We start from the raw sequence: 22,146 nt of genomic DNA, 5'->3' as shown, positions 1-22,146 counted from the left end.
TAAACAGTATAATTATTTTGTTACAGAAAATAAGATAATTTCATATAAAGTTATAGCTTATCTCATAAAATTTTTGTAAGATAATTATTTTTTTCGTAAGTAAGTTAATTATGAAAATTTTATTAATTTTAAAAAAAATAAAGTTTCTTCATGTAAAAAATATATATATAATAGTTTTTAAAAATCTAATAAATAATATTTAATATTCTTGAATCTCTAAAGCTGAAATAAATAGCAAATCACTTCAAAGTAAATAAAAAAAAATTCATGACATTTCGTTGAAAATTTAACCAATTATTATATATGACTTATTCAACTATGCAACAAAAAGCAAAATATGTAATTAATTAAATAATATAAAATTAATTCTCATGTCATATACAGTCAATTTTTGTAGATTATAATAGAAAAAAGTATTAAAAAAGAAAGCAACGATTGGAATCTTGAACTATATATATATATATATATAATCGTAAATAATTTAATTTGTTTGGTATCTATGGATAGATAAATTACAAAAGTAGGGGAGGGAAGAGATGAACTTGAGTCTCTCAGGTTCAATATATATACATCTATCACTGGATTATGCACATTGCTACAATTTAGTCTTGTTGTCAAATCTGCACAATTCATTTGATTTTATTTCTTCATGAAAGAGATTTGCGTTATTTTCTTCTGAAAGTTTTGTATTATCTTTCTTTATGATTTTGGGGCGTATTTTTTCTAATGAATATTGCAATTTTAATCTCTTATTTGGAAAATAAAATTTTACAAGAACTAAATTCAATTGATTTTTTTAGTTAATTCTCATATTTGGAATGAAAAATTTTAATTTTTTTAATTTAAAAAATTATTTTTTAAAAAATTATAAAAAATTAAATATAATTGTGTAAAAATTCAATTGAATTCTGTAAACTCTCATTACATTATTCTATTATACACTAGTTTTTACCTTACCATGTGTTGCACATTAATTTACTCGTGATTTAAAAAATTTTTATATAATTTTCTTTTAGTTTTTTATATAATATAATATTATCATTATATATTATTTTCAATAGCCAATTAAATTTAGTTATTCATTAGTATGACTGCATTTTACTACTAATTAAAATTGTTTAAAAAATTATAAAAAAAATTAATAAGTTATATTACTTTTATCAATTGAAATATTATAAATAAAATACACGAAATAGAATTTTTCATGTATATTACTTTAGTGATTAAAATATTATAAATAAAATACCATAAGTATAGTATGAAAATATGAATATTTTGATTTTACAAATTAAAATTTATTATTTACTAAAAGTTATTTTCAAAATAGTTTCAATTTTTAAATAAAATTATTATAGTCCATTTAAAATAAAGATTACGAAGTAAAAAATATATATTTTATTGCTTAATTTTATCTTATTGCAATAAGAATTTTAGAATTAATAATTTGTACTTTAGTAAATAATAAAAATAATGAATGGTGTTTTTAGAAATTTTAATACTCTCCCCTTCCCCTTTTAAAATTTTTTTCAACTTCTTGTTGTTATAGTTAATTTTTTAATTTTTGAGAATTTTAGCTTGATTTTAAATATTTATTATTTTTAATAAGCAATAAAAATTAAAATAATTTTACAGTCAAAATTATAATTAGGAGAGAAACTAACAATTAAAACTACATCATGTTAATTGATTTAAATCAATTTTGATTATAGGTTAAAAAAAACTTATAAAATCATGCTAAAATTATTATAAAAATTAGTATAAAAATATTGAAAAAAAAATAATATTAAACCTTTAAATTACATATTACCATTTACTATTAATAAAATTCTTTATGAGTTAAGATTTTTACCAATATAAGTAGTTTTTAAAATAAAATTTATAATAAGACTAAGATTTTAATATGTTGTTTATTATTTACTGTAAATAAAAAAAATATAAAACAATTTGATCATTTGTAAATTCTTCTATTCATATTTTTATATTTATTAATTATTTATTAGAAAAAATATAACACTATAAGTAAAAACATACGTTAATTATTGAATGAATTTTTATTTTATTAATATATATATATATATATATATATATATATATATAATTCTATGTAATGTAAATTAAAAATTAAAAAAATTAAAGTATTTAAAACAAAAAAGTGTGCATGGTAAATATATTGATGAAAAATAAATTATATAATTTAAAAATATATTGTTATAATTATATATCATATATTAATTTTATTCTTTAATATAACTCTGAATACTCATATATTTACATAATTATATAAGGTTAAAAGACAAAAAAAAAATCAAAACTTTTATTTCAATTATTAATTTTATTAAAAACTTTTAATTATATCAATTTAATCATAAACCTTTCTAAATGTTTTTAATTTTAATAATAAATTTAAATGAAAACAATTAACTCATCAATTGGTAAAAATAGTTCAAATTTTTCATTTATTATCAATTTTAACTACTCCTTTTTGTTTTATCAGCATATTCAATAATTTTAGTATTTTTATTAATTTTAACAAACTTCAAATTGATAAAAAAAAATAATAAATGAATAATATATCTAATATTATTATCTGAATTTTTAGTTTTTTTTTCTCTCTATTCTTCCCACTTACACTTTTAATTCACATATTTCCTATCATTTTATTTCAAATTTAAAGAAAAAAATGAAATATTAAAAAATGAAATATTAAAAAATAAAATATGAACAAATAATAAAACCGAAATAAATGTAAGTATAATTTTCAAAATGATGGATAAATTAATTAAAATAATATTTTTATTAATTTAAGAATAACTGTTAAAATTAATTAAAAAAATGAAAAGATTAACTAATATTAATACTGTATGCAAATATTTGAATTATTTTTATCAATTAAGTAATCTAATTAGGCTAATTATTAAAATTGAAACTAATATTAAAGTTCCAGAATAAAATGATAAAATTAAAAGGTTTGGCTGAAATTGAATAAATTTATAAATATTTTAATTTTTTTAGTCATTTAACTATTAAATAATAATATAAAAATTATATAAATAGATTAAAATTTGAAATGAATAAGCATTTAATTTTGATATTATGATTTTTTATTATATTTTAATTAAAATTTATTTTTATTTTAAATAATTAATTATCCAAATAAAGTCTAAATAATTTTTATGAATAGTATTTTTTAAAAATTTTTAATGTATTTATAAATTATAATATTTAATGATGTAAAGAATAAAATTAATTTGAAAATATGACTAATTAATAAAAAAAATTCTAAGAACTTTTTAATTTTATTTAAAATTTTAATTGCTTTTATTAAAATTGTAAAATTAGTGTTAGTTTTATTCTATTTACTTAAATTAGTCAAAATTAAAATGCAATTATAATAATTTCATTAAAGTTTTTAATAAAAATTATTTTTTAATTTATTATATTGAACAATAATTTGAGAATATAAAATTATTTAATTTTATTCTTAATAAAAATGAAATAAATAAAATTTGTTTATATATAAAAATAAATTTTAAATTTGATTAAAACTGTAATTTTTATCAATAGAAATAATTAAGAAAATGCTACAAATTTATGACCAATAATGTGGATTCATCTACTTGAATTCAATTAAAAATCCAAAATTTCAATTTTAATATGTAGTTAACACTAATTTTTATTTAATTAAATATATATATTTATTTATCAATTTTTTTAAAATAAATTAAATCATTTTTAATGAATAATTATAATTATAGAATTACTATATTAAGACTCATAATATGTTTTTTTAGCATAAGTATATTATTATAAAAGTAATATTAAAATTTTAATTTATATTAATTATTGTAATATTAAAAAATGAAATTATTTAATATTTAGTGACGAATACTTCATTGCTAAAAGTTATTAGTAACGATATAAAATATTGCCCATAAAGGTTTTAGCAATAAATTTTTTTATCGCTAAAAGAATAGTGACGATAATGTTTAAAATGTACTAATCGCTAAAATTATTAGTGATACATATTTTTATCGCTAAATAGTATTAACAACGAATTTATATAGATTAGTTATATATTATTGTCTTTTATAAGTATTATTGGAGACAAATTATTTTTCTATCACTATAAATACGATTTTTTATATTTTTATAAATAATAGATAGATTAATAATATTTTTATTTTTTATTTATTAATTTCTTATTTTAATTAATTACTTCTTATAAAATTTTATATTTAATTGAAGTTTAATATAAGTATGATTTTAGAAATAAAGAGTAATTTGAATATTTAGTCTTTAATGTAAATATATAATATAAATAAGAAATATTGTGTTACCTTTTAAGACCCTTAACTAAATTAAATTTGTTGTCAAGTATGTTGCATTAATGTTATATCATAGGACAAGACATTACAGTCAAGTTCTTATGTAGTCACGTTTTGTAAATTGTAATAGGCAAAAGACATCAATAAATTGTAAATGGATATTTAATATGAATGATTTGATATTTTTAAGTATTTGTGTAATAAGTATTAGTCTTAATCTATTAAATTAAAAATATTTGTGTAATAAGTAAATAATAATAATAATTATTATAAATTATTTAAAGAATTAAGAGTATTTTTGATATCTAATAATAATAATAATAAATTATCAAATTATACACTATTTTCATTCAGTCCTGTTGTTAAAGTCACTACAATTCGCTAATTTATTTCCTCATAAAAAAGGTTTTTAATTAACTTTTTTGGCAAATTTTGTACTTAATACTATTTATACATGCACGCGCGCGTGTGTGTATGTGAGAGAGAGAGAGAGAGAGAGAGAGAGAGAGAGAGAGCATTGGTAATGGTAAAAATACCTATAATAATTTATTATAATAATAATTATAAACTAAATTTAATTAATTATTAAAAATTAATTTATATTAAATTTTTATTATTTAAATTAATTTTAAAATTTATATAAATTTAAAATTCATATAATTTTAATTGTACTTAAAATCTATTAAACGAATTAAATATGCTTTTAAAAATAATTCCACTTACATAAAAATTTTATTAAAATTTTTATTTAATAATAAAATAAAATTCTATTTGGACTACAAAAGGAAAAAAAATATATATGTTTAGCTTTCTTATAACCCCCTAATATAATATTATTAAAACTTTAACATTATTTAGTATGTTGGAAATTAAAAATTGATATAATATAATAAATTGTGTAATTATTTTCTTATAATAAATTATATATTTGGACTATATTAATATATAAGTCAACTAAAATTAAGAATTTTATTTTATTTTACATAATTATTAATTTTATCATAAATTATAATATTAAAAGTCCAAAATTAAATATTAATAAAAAAAAAACATGTTGGGATTCACAGAATACCCTTTATTATTTTTATTATTATAATAATATTATTTTTATTATTTAAATTAATTTTAGAGTTTATATAATTTTATTTGTATTTAAGTTCTAGTTAATTAAGTTTTTTTTTATAATTCAAAACATTTATTTATAATTATAAAATTAAATATAAATATGAATAACAAAAATCTATACGTTAATTAGTGTTAGAGAATTATGGAACAATTGGATTGTCAAAAATGCCCTTAAATTTTTATATTATTTCTAATTATATTATTTAAATTAATTTTTTAGTTTACATAAATTTAAAATTATTAATTCTACTTATATTTAACTTCTCATTATTAGATAGTATTTAAATATGATTTATAAATTCAAATTTGATCATATGTGAAAAGAGAACATTGGCATTGTCAAATGTCCTTTATGATTTATATTATTTATTAAAATACCAATAAAAACGTATTGTTGCATATCATTATGAAATTTTAATAATATTTAATGACAAATATTATATTGTTCATAAAAGATTTAGCAATAAATTTTTTTATCACTAAAAGAATAGCGACGATAATATTTAGAAGGTAATAATTATTCAAATTATTAGCGATACATATTTTTGTTATTAAATAGTATTAACAACGAATTTACATAAATTAGTTACATATTATTGTCTTTTATAAGCATTATTGGAGATGAATTATTTTTCTATCACTATAAATATATTTTTTTATATTTTTATAAATAATAAATAGATTAATAATATTTTTATTTTTTATTTATTAATTTTTATTTTAATTAATTATTTTTTATAAAATTTTATATTTAATTAAAATTAAATATAAATATGATTAAAAATTTTAAATTTATATGAATTTTAAGATTAAAAATTTTAAATTTATATAAATTTTTAAATCAATATTCATTCTTTATGCATTTATATATAATATGGAAATAATATATATAAAAAATATTGTGTTTCCTTTTAAACCCTTAACAAAATTAAATTTGTTGTCAATTATGTTGCATTCATGTTATCGCATCATAGGACAAGACATTACAGTCAAGTTCATATGTAGTCACGTTTTGCAAATTATAATAGGAAAAAGTCATCAATAAAGAAAGCTGCCGTTGGCATCTTTGTACAACAACAATAGTAAATAGATATTTAATATGAATGTTTTGATATTTTTATTTTTTAAGTGAAATTAAATATTTAATTTTTATAAATGAATATCTCTTTAAAGTATTTCACTCTTTAATAGATTAATTCAGTGTAAATAAAATTAGTCCTAATTCTTTAGATAAAAATATTTATGTAATAAGTAAATAATAATAATAATAATAATAATAATAATAATAATAATAATAATAATAATAGTTATTATTAAAAATCATTTAAAAAATTAAGGGTATTTTTGGCATTTAATGATAATAATAATAAAAAATAATTGAATTATATACACGATTTTTGTTTAATATTGTTGTTAAAGTTACTACAATTCGCGTAATTTATTTCTTCATGAAAAATGTATGTGTTATTTCTTTTAAAAAATTTTGTGTTATCTTTCTTTATAATAGTTTTGAGAATATAAATAGCTATCGACTGAAGTGTTTTTTTTTTTTTTTTAAGAATTGCAATTCCAAATTATAAAATATTTAAGAAATTAAAGTAATTAACTTTTTTGACAAGTTTTATATTTAATACTGTTTATATATATATGTGCGTGTGTGTGAGAGAGAGAGAGAGAGAGATTGGCAAAAATACCCATAGAAATTTATTATAATAATAATTCAGACTAAATTTTATTAACTATTAAAAATTAATTTATATTAATTTTTTTTAAATTAATTTTAAAATTATATAAATTTAAAATTCTTATAATCCTACTTGTACTTAAAATCTATTAAAAGAATTAAAAATACTTTTAAAAATAATTTCACTTATATGAAAATTTTATTAAAATTTTTATTTAATAATAAAAGAAAATTCTATTTTAACTAGGAAAGGAAAAAAATTACGTAAAAAAAAAACTATGTTTAACTTTCTTATAACCCCCTAATATAATATTATTAAAACTTTAACATTGTTTATTATGTTGGAAATTAAAAATTTATATAATATAATAAATTGTGCATTTATTTTCTTATAATAAATTATATATTTGGACTATATTAATATATAAGTCAACTAAAATTAAGAATTTTATTTTATTTTACATAATTATTAATTTTATCATAAATTATAATATTATAAGGCCAAAATTAAATATTAATAAAAAAACACATTGGGATTCACAGGATACCCTTTATTATTTTTATTATTACAATTATATTATTTTTATTATTTAAATTAATTTTAGAGTTTATATAGTTCTATTTGTATTTAAGTCCTAGTTAATTAATTTTTTTTATAATACAAAACATTTATTTATAATTATAAAATTAAATATAAATATGAATAACAAAAATCTATACGTTAATTAGTGTTAGAGAATCATGGAACAATTGGATTGTCAAAAATGCCCTTAATTTTTTTATATTATTTATAATTATACTATTTAAATTAATTTTTGAGTTTACATAAATTTAAAATTATTAATTCTACTTGTGTTTAACTTCTCATTATTAGATAGTATTTAAACATGATTTATAAATTCAAATTTGATTATATATGAAAAGGGAACATTGGCATTGTCAAATGCCCTTTATAATTTATATTATTTATTAAAATATCAATAAAAACGTATTGTTGCATATCATTATGTAATTCTAATCCTATTTAGTGATAAATATTTTATTTATTATAAATTTATAGTTTTTTTTAAAACAATTAATGGATAAACTTTTACATTTAAACACTATTTTTTGCAATAGGAACCAAGCATAATTAATTTTGACATACAATGTGATATATTTTTTTTCTTTCTTTACTATATTTTTGTGTGTCTTTTTTCCTCAAATGGGCAAAATCTATTTATAAGTCTTTAATTTTTTTGACTTTTTGCATATAGTATCATTCTTATGATTGTAATTATATGTTAATATGATCACTAGGGCTTTATTATTATAGCCAATATCAAATGATATCTTGCAAATTCATTGATAGTCATATAGGTTAAAATAAATTGATTTTCCAATTTCTTTCATGCTTAATATTATTGATGTATCAATAATATTTGGGATGATTAATATCATTTTTATGTGAAAAAAAATGCATTATACATATGTGATGGCATGATATTTTAACTTTCTATTGGTTCCACTTAGTTTAAATGTAGATTAATTATAATTTGTCAATCTCTTTATGTGCGTAAACATTTTTTTATTTTTTAATTTATTAGTCAATCTTAGATAGCTTGTTGATTTTGACCATAAAGCTATAAGAAAACCTAATTATATTTTTACATATATTTATGTAAAAAATTATACTTCTCCCAATATTAATTTTAAGTTATTATGTTTTAAAGTTTTAAAATAATAAGAATGAGAGGAAGACACAAAGAAGAAAAGGGAAAAAAAGTTGACTACTAAAATATTAATTATATAATTGTTATGAAATAATTAAAACATGCATGATTAAATTTATAACATAATCTACAATTTAAAAAAATAAAAATACTTATTAAATATATTGGATAGGTTTTAAAATTATTTATATTAAACAATATGATAATATAAAATTCTAAGATATTAATGTAATGAAAAAAAATTTTTTATAGTGATAATGCACTAAACTACAAAATATATTTTGAATTTTTTTTTAATTTTATAAATAATTTTCTTTGACATTAATCTAATTATGCAATTTCATTATTCAAGTTAACTTTATTTAAATTATTGAAAAAATAAAATATGGACAAATCAAACTTGTTATTTTAAAAAAGGTAAAATGATAGAGTTTGCACGAATTTTATTCAATGAGCTAACTTACATTTATTTTTAATTTATTTTAATATGTAAACGTATTTGCTCATTTATATTTTTAACACTTATTATTATATTTTTTATTAAATTATATTTATGTTTATAATTAAGTTAATTATTAATAAAATAACATATAAGTTTCATAAAAATATGATCCAATAAAAAATAATAATTCTTAAATTAATAAATATTTTATTTATATAATTACTTAAAATAACATTAAAATTAATATTTTAATTTAAATTATTAAATATAATATTTATAATTTTATAATAATATTATATCATACAAAAAAATTAACATCAAATTATAGAAAAAAAAAATTGAATTACATTTAAGTTAAAATGTACCATTATCTTTATGAATGAGAGATTCATTTTTATTTAAAAAAAGGATAAATTATAATTTAGTCATTGAGATTTGACAAAAACTATAATTTAGTCCTTATATTTTTAAAACCAAGCTATTTAATCCCTAATATTTGATAAAACCTATAACTTAGTCCCTACCGTTAGAATTTCAATTAAGTTACTATTAATTCTAGTAAAAATGACTAAAATGTCCTTATCTCTATTTTCAATCTAAAATAATTTAGTTTCTGAAATTTTATTTTATTAGTAATTTAATCCCTGAGATTTGATTAAACCTATAAATTAGTCCCTGTAATTTTAAAATCATGCAATTTAGTCCTTAACATTTTCATAAACATACAAGTTAGTCCCTACTATTAAAATTATAGTTAATTCCTCATTAAATTTAGCAAAAATACCAAAATACTTTTAATTCTATTTTTAATTTGCAAACAATTTAATCTTTGAAATTTTATTTTAATAACAATTTGTATCCATAGTTATATTTTTTAATATATAATACTATAATATAATATTGAAAATATTTATCAATTTTATAAAAAATATATTTAATTGTTTACATATTATTAAAATAATAATGACAAATAAAATTTTACAAAATTATAAAGGCTTATTTCTAAATAATTATAATATTTAAGAATCAATTTGTACAATATATGGATGATTTTATAATTAATCAAAACTTTTAAATTATTAAAAAAATAAAATTTTAAGGACTAAATTGCTTTTATATTAAAAATAAAGGTAAGAATATTTTGATCATTTTTGGAAACGATTAATAATAACTAAATAGAATTCCAACGACATGAATTAAATTGTAAATTTTATTAAATATCAGGAACTAAATTGTTTGGTTTTGAAAATATAAAAATTAAATTATAAATTTTATTAAATTTTAGAGACTAAATTATAATTTATCAAAAAAAGTTAGCACCTAATACCTTAAATCAATGGCATTGTAATTGGTGATTCTTAAATATTATTATCGAATAAATTTTTGTGAAATTGAAGCCTAAGCCTAAGAATGAAGCATATTTTTAACAGATTATTTGGAGATGGAAGAGTAAAACAAAATATTCTAAAGATTTTTTTTTAATTTTTAAATCTTTATAATTTTATATTATTTAGAAAGAATTATTTTTTAAATATTTTGAAATTAAAAAAAAATTTCTAAACTCACTGATTTAATGAATTGAAAAATTAAAATTTTAAAAGGTTTAAAAAATTTTCAAAAATCTTGATTTTCTCAAACACAAATCAAAGATTTGAAAATATATTAAAATTAAAATTTCATTTTAGATAATATTAAGAATAAATTTCTTTAAGATAATTCGTAAAAATATAAAATTTTAGTCGTCTCGTTAAATTTTTTTTCATGATAAAATTATCTCTTTCTTTTTTTATATTTTTTTAATAATTTTCAAATTTATATCTTTTTAAAATAAATTTATATTTATTCTATTTATTATTTTCTAGAGAGATGAATATCAGACAATTCTAGTGGACAATTTTAGCACGGCAGAGAAAGCTCCACACCCAGAATCATCATCTGAACAAGTGACAACGACAAGGCTATCACATGTAATTATTATTTTTGATCTGAAATTATAAAATTTCATTAATTTAAACAGAAAAACAAGCTATCACATGGAATTTGTTTTTCTCAAATTAAACGTTTTTTAATAAAAAAATAATAAAAAGTGTATTCTGTTATCATATGAGAATCCGTTGACGGGATTTCTTGGATAACTCTCTTAAAGTAAGCTTTTTTTTTTTTTTTTTTTAATTTGAGAGACTCAATTTTAAATAAATTTATTGGCTTCATTTAGAAAAAAAAATATTTAAAAAAATTAATTTAATTCTCAGACAATTTAATTTCTTAAGTAAAAAGAAATTAAATTCTTTCATCAATCATCAATTAAGTTTTCAAATGAAAGAATTGATAAAAAAAAAATAATAATAAATTAAAATTTTGTGAAATTCTGATATCTAAATGGAAAGATTATATAAATAGGTAAATAAGAAATAGTGAGTATCTTGAACGAGCACGTGCAGAGAGTATATAGACAGCAGATAGGTCATAAGCTTTGGGAGGGAGATGCTAACCTTTCATGGATTGGCATTGTTTTACAATTTTCATATATGCTTTTTGAAAGTCATATAAGCATTGGATGGCAGATGCTAATCTTTTTGGAATCAATGATAGTTTAGCTTAACTTAGTTTAGTCCAGTTGCCAAAGGCATATTACTCATATGATAAATCTAGATTTGAATTCCTACTCCTTCAATTTTCCACTAAAAAAATTGATTAGTAATTTAAATTATAATTATATTGGTAAAAAAATATAATTTTCAATTGTTAATTTTTAAGCCAAGCATAGCTCCCTTTTCCTTGTAATAGACGAGCCTTTTGAATACCAATGAAAACTCTTGCAACAGGTGAGCCTTGTACTATCGCTGTTACTTTCACATCTTGCTTTCTCTGGTGAATCAATTCTTCCACTTTCCTTTACTATTCTATTTTCTGGTGTTTCTTGGAGTTAACTTTCTGGGTAAGTGTTGCTTTCTAGGGTTTTTATTTTATAAGCTCTCTTATTTGGGTTTCTTCAGCTTAACTCTTGTTTGGGTTTGACGAAGTGGTCCTTTGCTAGGTCTAATTTGGTAGATTCTTGTTGAAATTTCTATGTTTCACCATGTTCATCCAATGTTTAAGAAAATGCCTCAAGCAACTTATATGATTTCACATCATTGATCATCTATGATTGCAAACTACCTTTTCTTCATCATGCAGATTCTATCCTCACATTGTCAAGGACTTAGAAATCCTCTCACTTTGCACAATCTGTAACGCCCTCACTTTAGGTAGTTTCATACATTCTATTATTCCGGCGACTAATGTCTGTTTGGACGGTTGAAATATCTGGAACCACCATTAAATTAAAGTAAGGAGTCATAATTTAATTTAATAAAGATCAAGTAAGGTTGAAGAAAAATAAAAGAAATGGATTAGAAATCAGTTAATTGTGCACAAGTCCCGGCGATGAGTAACTCCCTTGGAAAGTGGCTAAAGATCGGTATTTTGGGTCTGATTACTACTTCAATTAATGTAGGACCTTGTAAAACTCTTAATTAAGACTTAATTAAGGTACAATTATGAATTAATAAGACAAAAAAAATGAAAAGAAGTTGAAGTATTCACATAAGTGGCAAACTAAGTGGGTGTGCACTTGCTTCCTATCATACCTAGGAAGTTGGCAACTAAGAGTTAGAGGACTAAAGTGAATTAAACAATAAATTAAGGGGCAACTGAAAGGTTAGAGGACTACCTTGAATAAAATATAAAGTTTTGGGGAAAATTTAGAAATAAGAGAAAAATGCCCTATGGACCAATGGACAAAGATGAAGGACCAATGGGTAAAACTAATTAAAGCATCCTTATCTTCTTCCTCCCCAAAACCAGCCGGCCACTCTTATTCCTCTTCCTCTTTTCTTTGTTTCTTCCAACAACCATTTCTCTCAAAATTTGAAGAGAAAACCTCAAATTCAAACCCTAGATCAAACCATTTTTGGAAGGTATAAGGAAGGAAGCAAGAAGAGTTAACAAAAAAAGCTTGAAGAACCCTAATTCCATAAAGGGTTTGGAGGAGAATTGGAAGAAAAGGGAGAGTAGTAGCTGGTTTTTCCTTAAGGTTAGTGCTATAATCTTTATTTTTTGTCAAGTTTGAGTAAGGATACCACTAGGGATAAGGGGAAAATGTAAAATAGTGAGAAAGATAATTGGTATGGGTGATAAAACCCTGGTTCTACCAGTAGGCCTACAAGACCAGCTATCTTTAAAATTTCATAATTTGAGCTAGAAAAGTTAGATTTCTATGGTCTTTATGTCCATGAAAACCTTGATGAATGCTCTAAAATTTTGTAATTTTGTGCTAGACCTAATTCTCCTGCTATGATGGTGTATAAGGACAAAACTTTTTGTTGCTCAAATCTAGAAAACAGACCTGATGATTTCCAAAAGTAGGACACTCAAATTTGAAAATTCATAACTTGTGCTCCAGAACTTAAAATAGGGTGATTCTTGAAACATTGGAAAGCTAAATGAATACCATAAAACTTTGTAGTTATGACCAAAAATTGATTTTGTTGGCTGCACGGTGAAACTCTTGCATTTCTTATTATTACTCTGACTGTGACTAGAGTCTGGAACAGTTTGCACTTTTTCATTCATAACTTGAGTTGTAGTCTTGATTTTGAAATGATTCAAATTGAAGATTGAAATGAACATATGAAAGTTTAATTCTAGAAAAGATGCCATGAAACCCTTGTTACTAGAATTTTTAGTGGATTTTTAACTTTGCTGCCCTGTTCACCTGAATTTGACTGGAAATTTAGGACAACAACAATTCATAGGCCTATAATTTGCATTCTATAATTCCAAATAATATGAAATTTATGGAAAATGAAAGTTAAGACATAAGGCTAAAACCTTCATGAAGGAATGCTACCCAAAAATTTTGTGTAAGTGACCTTAAAATTGGCTAGAATATAGGGCACAAAATCTGGAACCTGGTAGGAGTGCATTCTGGACTATCTGGAGTAAAATAGGTATAACTTACCCTAGGAAACTCCAAATGAGGTAATTCTTATTTTGTTGGAAAGTTAACATCCAAGGTATCAACTTTCGTGAAGAAAAAATTGGAAAATCTGATTGCAACTTGTTCAAATCTGGACTCCAAAATTTGTCCAGAACCTGCCTTGTAACTGATGAAGTTGAAATTTTGCTTAAGGATAGCTGTTGATCAATTGATCATAACTTTTGATCTTTGAATGCAAATAAAGTGATTTAAAAACTACATTAAAGTTAAGACGTAGATTTAAAAATGTTATAAAGAAAGTTAAATTTAATTCTTGCAATTACTAGGTCAAAATGTTTGAGCAAAGTAATGCATAAAGTCTGATTTTTGTTGGAATTTGACAATGGACATCATATGTGTGAATTTTGTATAAATGTATAAAATTTAAATGCATGCAATATGAAAATAGGATAATGGAAAAAGTTTATATGCATACAAGTATTATTGATTACATCATATGAAAATAAAAATGATAATTACCTTATTAAGCCTGGGTAAGCCTAGACAATGAATTATAGGTATGGATTGATTGGCATGCCAATAGAAGACATCATTAGCAGTACCGCATTAATTATGTTAATAGATTAATGAATGACTATATAGAGGCACCGAGTGTCCATTGTTGAATCGGTTAGAAACACCGAGTGTTCAGTACCAGGAGTACATCTTGACAGTTATATAGAGGCACCAAGTGCTCATTGCTAAACCGATCAGAGACACTACGTGTTCAGTATCGGGAGTCCCTGTTAGTAGTATGCCCTAGAGCATATCATTTAGTATGTGTCTTATACATAATTTTATTAATAAAAGGCTTTTCCACTTTTCCGTTTACATAAGATATTTATGTGTAATAGAAAAGGTCCATTGATATTTTGTTAGAAATTCTATTCTTAAGTTGTTAAGAATATGAGTGACAGTATTTCTAGTACAAAGTATTATAAATAGGTTCACAATCGAGGATACTTCATAATAAGGACATGACTTATCCAGAAAGATTGTATTCATGTTTGTTCCCAAGTTATTTATATGAGATATAAATAAGATGGAATGGTGAGTCTCATGCCATATGAAAAACATGATAGGCACTTATAAATGATAAGTACCGAACCAGTGACACTTATGACAAGCACATGGAGTTTACTCTTGTCAATGTTTTGTCATAAATCATATCAGTGCATATAATCTTTAGACCTGAGATAGCACAGTTATCTTGTATATAGGTAGTTTGAGTTTGATACTGCTTTCATACTTGTACTGTGTATGGGTATATGGGCATGTGTTGGCTCCTACTAGTTATATATGGAGGTAGGTGTTGATCAAGATGGAATCTGTTCCTCTAAGTAAATAGAGATAAAATCCTATGTTCATTTAATTGTTCTTGATGTTTCAAGTTCCTGGCCAGGACAGATAGATTTATTCAGAAAAGAGTTTCTGATGAGAAAAATCTTTTTAATCAAGAACTGGAATTAAAAGAAAACATAATATTCATAGCAAATGGAGTTTGACATAAACCATGACTCTAGCTTGAGTTGGGATTTTGTAACAGAGAGATTCCAGTGCATGGTAACATATGATTATAGGTTCATTTAAGGTAAACCTTATTACTAATTGGGTGGCCATGGCATGCTATGCTAGGTGTTAACCATGGTCTATGAGGTGCATAAAATGATTTAGAGAAATCATTTATGGTAAGAAAGAGTTCTGATGATATTAAGAGTTGATATCATATCTCATTGCCAATTAGTGATGAGCCTAGTAAGTCACACACATACACAAGTTATCACCTAATTAAATATGATTTAATTTATTAATTAAAGAGTTTAATTGATTAATTAAATAGGTTTGGTTTGCAATTAGATTGCAAAGTCCTTAGCATGACTTGAAACCAAATCTAGATTATTGGATGTATAGTATAAGTTAAATTTATATTTAAAGTGTTTAAATATGAATTTAATTAATGAGAAATTAATTAATAGAGATTAATTAATTAATTTATATTTGATATAAATTGATTAGAAGAAGAGAAATAATTATTTTGGGTTAAGAACTCAAAATTAAGACACAGGGCATTTTGGTCATTTCACAGGGTGACATGTGGCACCATGTGATGGTGACATATGGCACTACACATAAACTTGCCAAATGTTTTTTAATCATGTAAGATGAATAAAATTAAGATTAAATATAGGTTTGACACTTGGCACAATGTGATTGGGTCAATTAAACCTAGAACCAATCAGAGGGTGACATGTGGCAAGGGTTTAATGTGTTGACCTAGCTATATAAGTGTTGTTATGAAGAGAAAAAATACAACCAGTGGCTACTCCTCCTTTGTCACGCCATTTTGAAGCTCTCCATCTCTTCTTCTTTATCTCTCATCAATTCAAAGAGATTAGCAAGCAATCTCTTGAATTAAAAATATTAGAAATCGTTTCTAGTGTCATGTTTACATCTTTAATCTCTTAAAAGGCAGAACTTAATTTTTTAATTAATAGAAAAAGCTTTAGAAGCTGTTTAAGGGCTACTATAGGTGTTCTTGGTTTGGACAAGCTAGAGGGACAACATCTGGTGTCCTGAAGACGCATCTCAAAGGCGCAAATACACTGCAGTGCATCAAGAGGTTAGTGTGTTTGTTCTTGATTTAATCTAGGGTTTTAAAATTAATCTGATTAAATTTAAAATCTTAAATGGAAAATACAGATCCAAAAACATATTAAAAGAGTTTTAATATGTGTCGCAAGGGGTTTTGCGGTCGCCTGGACGATCACTCACCGAAGTGGGAAGGAATGAGGAGTCGCCACCTTAGTTTTGAGGGAAACTAAAGAAAACCATTTGGAGGAAAAATGAAACCACTTCAAGACAGAGATTCTAGGTTCGGGGTCCGTAAACGGGTGGGGAAGGTGTTAGGCACCCCACCTCGTCCCTTAATAAGGGTAAGTAGATTTAATTTTGGCGTTCTTTATAAATTGGTTAGGAGGGCTTGAATGGGAATGTTAGTCCTTTTAATAAAAGGAATATTGGATCTTTCACTAAATTCGGATTACCCAGATACATAAGTAAATGAGACAACCTTAGTGAGTTGGTGTTGCGAATCATCTTGGTTTTGGGATTATTTTACGTACAGGTTAAGATTTGGTGTGAGAATCGGATAAGAACTCTCCTCCGATCTCTTTTAAGTTATTTATTAAAATTTTGGGGGAAGATCGGATAAGAACCCTCCTCCGATCTCCTCTAGACGTTTATTAGAATTTTTGAGTTGAGACCGGATAAGAACTCTCCTCCGATCTCTTTTAATGTTTATTAAAATTTTGAGGGGAGATCGGATAAGAACCCTCCTCCGATCTCCTCTATACGTTTATTAAAATTTTTGAGTTGAGACCGGATAAGAACTCTCCTCCGATCCCTATTTAATGTTTATTAAAATTTTGAGTTGAGACCGGATAAGAACTCTCCTCCGATCTCTTCGAAATTTGATCGCAGCTATATATCTTAAAAGCCTAAGTTTAAGAGTTCTGGTACTTAAAGGTGCCAAAGGTCGAAATAAGACTTCTTTTAACTCGTTGGCATTTTGTGACTAAATAAGGGGCGTCATACGGGATTTTGCTGATCTCCCCTAAGGTCACTTTATCAGTATCCTATCTGTACCCTTTTACTTACCTGAGTTTTGATTTTTATTCCGCCTTATGGCATTTTGCCGGATCGCCTTTTACGTCAGCCTAGTGATTCAAACACAGTTACCTACATTTTGTCTAGCTATTTCTACGTGACTCGGGACTAGATGACTTACGTCGTAAATAATAAAGATTAACTAAGTGTGGGTTAACCAACACGGAGTAAACTAGAACATATTTTTGTTTTGTTTTTTTAGCGTGACATAAACTTAAAGAAAACAACAGGCATAAGAAAGAGAACAAAGGAAATACGTGAAACGAGAGCTAGACTTAATAAAATGGCAATATTAACACTGACCTGTAGGGAGTCGAGTCTATTGATCTAACTACAGAATCGTAAAAAGTAGCAAGATTGCAGGTTGGCAGCCGAAGGACTGTGGTTTGCCTCGAAATGAAGTATTCTTTGTTAAAATGTAAACAGGTCAAAATAACCAAGCTTGAGTGGAGTTGAGCTTAGATAATATGAATGGAAATAGAGGATAACAGAGACAGAAAGTGGGAGTGCCACAGGATAATGAACGAACTGAAAATGAAAAGTTTCAGTATTCCAGAATCCCTTTTGCAAGAAAACACTTCAGAAAACTAGTTTCAAAAGTTTTTTCTACGAAAACTCAAAATAGCAGAGTAACAAAATGAATTAAGTTTCAGAGTTATTCCACTATAGTCACTGCCTCTTGCCTATATTTTCCGTCCTCTGAACAGTTTTTTCATGCAGGTATTTATAGGAATCGGGTGCTCGCCATGAAGGGTCAGGATTTATTTGGAGGGAGATGGAGGGTCAAGATTTCGAAGGACATGATCGGATGTTCAGGAACTAAAGAGAATCAAAATGAGTGGCTGAGATCTCTCTTCAGAATATTTGTCCTTTTCTTCTTTCGATCTAACGGTCCCAAATCTTCTTGTCCGGAATGATCTGAGGGCTAAGAGCGAAAGGCGCTGGTATTGTCGTCTTCTCTCTTGATCCAAGGGTTCCGGGTTTGTCCTTACAAGTGAGATCAACGGTGGAGATTGGGGTGTACAGGACTGTCATGACATACCCAGCACTGTCAAGATTGTGGGCGATTCTTAGTCGTGCGGTGGAGATCTCGTCTGCCACACTTTAACTACCTCATCTCTGATTCTGTCGACGGTTATTGGGATTTGTCTTATTCTTTTGCCTTCCGATCCTCCTCTTCGTTTCTCTTTCACATGCTCTTTTCCGATCTTTCATGCTGGTCTCCTATCTTCCGATCTATTATTCCGATCTTTCCCTTCCTCAGGTCCGGTCTGGTCAAAGCATTAATTGCCCCTCGATTCTCGAAGCGTTCGCTTCGTTTTCTGCTCAGCAATAAATGCTCATTTTCCCCTATATATACCCCTGTCGACAGAGACATTTCCTTCATCTGATTTTCCTCTCTTCCTTCTTACTTTTCCTGTTCTAGCTGCTCCGGCGGAAGTTCCGACTACAACTGTGGCTTTGATCTTTTTCCGATGGACTTCTTTACTCACCGACTGAAAATTTACGATCCCGGTGATCGAATGACCTTAACTGACGATGGTGAGAGAACTGGATTTGACCGATCTGTATTGCGGACCTCGGTTGTACCGATCTCGAGTCGCTCAACTGAGTTCATTCGGCTTCTCATCACATTGGGTGTTCCGACAGCGGTTTGCTCCCACATTGGGTGTTCCGACAGCGGATGAAGCATCCGGTCGGCAATATCCTTGGGATCGATTATAAACCGATCCTTAGATCGACCTTTGATATAATCAGATCTCTAGTGTATTCCGATCCTTAGAGATCGCCCAAATGATGTAATCTGTCAATGTAATCAGATCTCTAGAGATCGCCCAAATGATGTAGTTAGACCTTTATTGTAATCCGATCCCTAGAGATCGCCCTAATGATGTAATCCGATCTTTTGGAAATAAAAATCTTGTTTCTCCAATTATTATCTTATTGATTATTTTTCGATCTCTGATATATTTGTCCAATCTGGTTCCTAACAAAATGACTCTTAACTGATCCTTTATTCAAAATATTCAACTTATTATGCCGATCTCTAATTAACCGATCTCGGAATGTTCGAGAGACGTGTTAGAACAACTGGCGAATCCCGTTAACCGATGCACTGCCTGGAACCTCGTGAGCATTAAATGCTCGGACTAGTATAAATAGGGGTGAAGGGTTAGCCAGTTGTTGCTTCATTCCATTTTCAGTCTCTTGCTCACAACTCCGAAGTTCTCTCATTTTCTCAAGTTTCTTCCGACGCCGATCAGACTCCGGTAAGGGCTTTGATCTTCTTTTTAGTTTAAGTTCTTTGTTTCTTTTGAAAATGAGCGGCGCCGAACGTCAAAGAGCGGCAAGTCCTCCCTCGATTCAGTTCTCGTGGTCGTCTGACGAAGAAGAAGTGGTCGGACCAAGCGCGCAAACAGAACCTCCTAGGGTCTCCGTTCCAGGTTGAGGGCGGGTCATACCATCAAGGCGTGCACCTCCTTCAAGGAGGGAGACTCTCCCTATAGACGAGCTACCGTCGGTTCTTCGAGAATCCGATCTGCAATCGTTTGGCCAGGAGTACAGTATTCATCCTGATTCGTATGAACTTATCCGATGTCACGGCTATCACCGAGCCGATTACTTTTTTGAGGAGAATGACAGAGTTATGGTGTACGAGGAACAATTAAAGGCCGGTCTTCGATTCCCTCTAAATGACTTCTACAAGGAGGTCCTAAAACTTCACCGAGTGTGCATTGCTCAAGTTCACCCTAACTCGTGGAGGATCTTAGTAGCCTTCCGAGGCCTGTGCCGAGCTAAGGGAATCAGACCTACGGCTAAGGTGTTCGCCGAACTGCATAGGCTAACTCCCCGAAAGGATGATGAACACTGGTTCCTTCAGGCGAAGCCTCATTGCGGGCTCTTTTCGGATCTGCCCTCGTCCCTTAAGAATTGGAAGAACCGTTTCTTCATTCTGGGGAGCAAAGATCCGAGCTGCTTTGAGGACTTCCCCCGTAGCTGGTGGCACCAGGGGCCCTTGCTTCCGAAGCGCATTACCCTAAACCAGGAGGATAGCTTAATAGTGATGGATCTGAAGAGTCAGGCTGCCACTCAAAAGTATTCTTGTTTGGATCACGGTGCTAAAGCTGCACCATTGGACTATTCAACTGCTCACCGGCCAAGACCGCAAACTTCCGCTCTCTGACCTCGGCATTGGTATTTTCTATATCTCAGATCTCAGGACCTTAGCGATCTCACTGACCTTTTCTATGTGCAGGTATGGCGGGTGGTGAGGGTTCTAGGAAGCGGAAGAAGGACAAAGAGATCTCCCGAAAAATAAAGGAGATGAAGCGTTCGGAAATGCTTCGAACGCCTGGTCGTGAACCTGGGGAAGTACAAGGGGACCTGCCTCAACCCTCGGGTCTGCCTACCATAGAAGTGGTCCGGTCTCCTCCTCGCCAAGAAGAGTCGCCTCCACCTCCTCCAGTTGTTTCTAGTGCGGAAGGGGGTCCTTCCCAATCTTCTGCGAGGGCCTCTTCTCGTGGCGCTCAGTGCTTGATCGATTCCTCAAGAATAACCGACTGTTCGGAGAACCCGGTTTGCCAAAGTCTTGGGGTCTTCTATCTTCCTTCGGGAGGATCGGACAGCTATCCCGAACAGCCTTGATGATATCTTGACTCAATCCATGAGCCTGAACGTGGAGTGCCTGGTGAATCAGACCATGGTTCGGGAAAAGGTTCAGCGTCTGGGTAAGGAGATCGGAAAGAAAAATCAGGAAGTGGCTTCCCTCCGATCCCAACTCTCGTCCGCTCAGGATTATATATCTCAAGTTGAGGGGCGGGCGAAGTTTTATGAAGACAAGCTGGCCAAACAGTCTCATGTCCTGGCTGAAAGGAATCGGGTTCTCGGAGAAGTCCAGGCGCTACAGGCCAACGAAGCTGCTCAGGTCGCCCAACTCATCGAGGAGCTTAAGGAGAAAGACGAGGAGCTTAAGGAGAAAGATGAAGAGATGGTGACGGGAATAGCCGGAGCCTATGTGAATGCTCACAAGGACCTCTTGGTCGAACTCCAGAAGCGTTACCCAGAGGAGGACTTCTCTTGGATGGCCGACCTGGCTCCTGGGGGCGATGATGAGGACAGTGAGGAGGAAGCCGAGGGTGAGAGAGAGAGTGAGCAAAATATAAATCAGGCTG

This window comes from Hevea brasiliensis, chromosome 17, assembly GCF_030052815.1.
Source record: "Hevea brasiliensis isolate MT/VB/25A 57/8 chromosome 17, ASM3005281v1, whole genome shotgun sequence".
Lineage (NCBI taxonomy): Eukaryota > Viridiplantae > Streptophyta > Magnoliopsida > Malpighiales > Euphorbiaceae > Hevea > Hevea brasiliensis.
The sequence above is the reverse complement of the archived record's forward strand: the minus strand, read 5'-3'. Positions refer to the sequence as shown.